The 3,311-nt window shown below is 33.6% G+C and overlaps 1 pseudogene; it reads right to left on the bottom strand.

Moving 5' to 3' along the window:
- Nucleotides 1-2,612, bottom strand: LOC132638021 (UDP-N-acetylglucosamine transferase subunit alg13-like; annotated as a pseudogene).
- Nucleotides 2,613-3,311: the final 699 nt, after the last annotated feature.

Genomic DNA, 3,311 nt, shown 5'->3' on the forward strand with positions numbered 1-3,311 from the left:
TAAAATATCATTAGGAACAGAAAATTTGAAGATTCCAAGCTTAGGCCAATATAATAAATCACATACAATTGAACTTCAGTTCATGTAAACTACATAGAACAATAAGTTCAATTAGTCCTCTGGGAAACCTAAATATCTGTTAATTAGTTTAGCAACTGGTTTCGCGTCATCTGGTTGATATGGTACAAGAGATTGCGGATCCATTTCCTAGATAGTCTTGTATAATGTTTGTGGACGAGCACAATACAAATGCTTTCTCTCAGCCAGTTCTTCTGCGAGCTCGCTTTGATGGTTGTCCATTAGATCCTCATTGACTACCACAATTAAACATGATCCCTGAACTGCGAGCCAGTTCTGCACTTTCTCAAATATGCTCCCTGAACCTGCAGCACTTTCAAACATGTTACATAGCCTTAGCTTTTTAATTCATTTTCTACAATCTAAACATGATCAAAATGAAACTTTTCAAAGCATGCATGTATAGAAGTCATATAATGACCAAAAATAACGGTCATTTCCCTATTTCTCAACATGCCACCTCAGAAGAAAGTGCAGCAAGTTTTCACCAATCATATATCTTTTGAGGCCACTAGCAGCCGTAAATATTTGTGTTGAAGTGTGTGAACATTTCATCTAAAAGCTTAAGCTATTATAGAGAAGATACTTTTATTTACTTACTTATATTTTTAATAGACCCCTCGTTTGCAAGTTTGATTCTTTTTTAAGGGCAATCACATGAATTTTTTTTGACAATAGGTCGCGTCGAGACCTGAACGCAAGGTCTCAGTCTACTCTAATACCATGTTGAAGAGTGTGACCAGTTCATATAAAAGCTTAAGCTATTAGAGAGCACAATATTTATCTTTAACAATTTGCTAGCAGGTAACTGAACAGAAGTTGACATAAATCCCATCACGGGATAAACGCCTTAAGGGATACAGAGTCATCTCCACACATTAAAACACTTGATTCCCCCTATACTTTCTAGTTAAGTTATCATAAGCACTGGAACGCTATAAAAATGTTTTAAGCGTCTCAATGAGAGAAAGCTAACTCTAGCTTTTGGCATCTGCTATTCACACGTTTTTTTCCTGCTATTGTACAACTATTATCTCCATCTATGAACTAATTCCCCAAATATATAGCCATTTTAATCCAACGTTGATATCCAAAAGGCTAAGTGCTCTGATGGGCAAGTTAAAGGAGAATAATAAGCAAAAACAAATGACAGATGAAAGTACCAACGTGATATGCTGTAAGTATAAAGCTGCATTTATCGTTAACCATGAATTACCTGCGTGGCTGATAAGGAGTGATGCTGATTTCAAGTAGTCAGCTATGCTTGATGAAAATGTGAAGTAGTCCAGAGCTGGGGAACCATTTTCAGCAGTTGACTGGAAAGATTACAGAAAGTTAAAAGACCAGAAATAAATGAGTTACTATCATTTATCAGGCAAAGAAGAATTGTCAAGTACGTGAATCACTAACATAAAAAAGCAAGTTCGTTGGAAAGGAAATTTGGCCATTGCAATCAAATGATGAACAGTATGAAGTCAACAAGCATACATTTTGCACGTAATGAACTAATTAAATTGCCGTCAATCAGTTCAAATTCAAACATCAAATGATTGTGCAGATAATGCGTCCTGAATTCTTGTCATGGGAAACTAATACGGTCCTTAACTATTATGAGATCCAAGCACCCAAAAGAACCTAAATGTAACTTCACGTCATGCTTTCCAAATCTATCGTTTTTATTGTCCATCAAAGAAAAAGTTGAAACTCGGTAATCACAAATATGATCTCAGCTTCTTAAATACTTCAGTACGCTAAAGTCATTTTCAGTCACTACATAGATTAGAGCTACATATCCAAGCATACCCAAACATAAATTCTTCTCTGAAACTTCAAATTTTCAGATTTGTATTAGCCAGACATATCTCCCCTAAAAGAACATATAATTTGCATACAAGAAATATCTTCTGTTGTACTGTGCAAATGCTTAATGTCGGACAGAATTATGATCCTTGGCTTGAAATTTTCACGAGAAATTATGCATTACTTTTTAAAAATAATCCATTTTCACATTTAAAAGCTTATGAGCTGAATGTCCTTGGTCCAATCCAAGTCTATACTTTCTTAGCAGCAAAAAAAAAAAAAAAACACAAAATCAAACATCAATTACTTCCACAATCCTGGTACCAACAATTCTGCATAATTTCTCAAATTTCACTAACTCATTGTTCTTTCCTTAATTAGCCAACTCAACTTTGCGTTTTTACATTCTTATTCTTATGCATTTTCTCTTTTTTGCTTAAGCCAAGGAGAGACATCAACCGATGCTGCCTTTAGGCTGCGTTTTCAACATTATATATGTTAAAACTCACTAACATTTCAGCAAATATAAGATCCGAACCCATAATTTCAAAAGTATAATGACATAAGTTCCTTGATCCGCCTCTGAGGACACAACTTTTTGGATTCACAACTATAATAAGAAACTGAAAAGCCAAAACTTTCACTACAAACGTGTTAACAGAAAAAACAAATATCAAGAGAAATGTGAAATGTGAAATTACATTCTCCTTCACAATATCATCTATCTCAACCATTTGGTATTGCCAAATTACATTCAAGAACAATTCGAAGCTGCAATAAACATATGGTACATATTACACGTTGAAATAAGGGAGAATAACATTGAGGGTGTGTTTTTGGTACGAAGAAAAATATTTTCCGGAAAATGTTTTTTTGAAAAAAAAATTGTTCCACCACCAAAAAAATTAGAGATAATTTCAAAGGGACTAACGAAGAAAAAGTAAGCAAAGTTTCCCTTTTTAATGGAAAATAATTTTTTAATGTTCCATTGCCAGAAAATGACTTATATTCAAGAAAACATTTTTTTTGTTTCCCATTCGGAGTCAAGTCCAAATAGGGTGGATCTTTACCCAGAGTAGAGCATAAACCTAAAAAGACGAAACATAAATACACATTCAGGAACAAGAAAAGATCATCGCGGTTTGGATTAAATCTCCATATAAGAATACATCAATGAGAACCTAATTCGATAAGTTTAAAGACCCTTTCATATAACTTATAATTTTATAATGGAAAATCGTACTCACATTTAGCCCCGACTAAAACATTTCAAAAAATGTCAAGAACACCCTGAAGATCAAATTTTCACTGCTCAAACACAATTTAGTATATCATCATAATTTCAAAATATGAACTATGGGAGACAAAAATCATCATCATCCGATATACTAAGAATCGTTTTTTAACATTGCAGATAATTTTTTTTAAAAAAA

This window comes from Lycium barbarum, chromosome 4, assembly GCF_019175385.1.
Source record: "Lycium barbarum isolate Lr01 chromosome 4, ASM1917538v2, whole genome shotgun sequence".
Lineage (NCBI taxonomy): Eukaryota > Viridiplantae > Streptophyta > Magnoliopsida > Solanales > Solanaceae > Lycium > Lycium barbarum.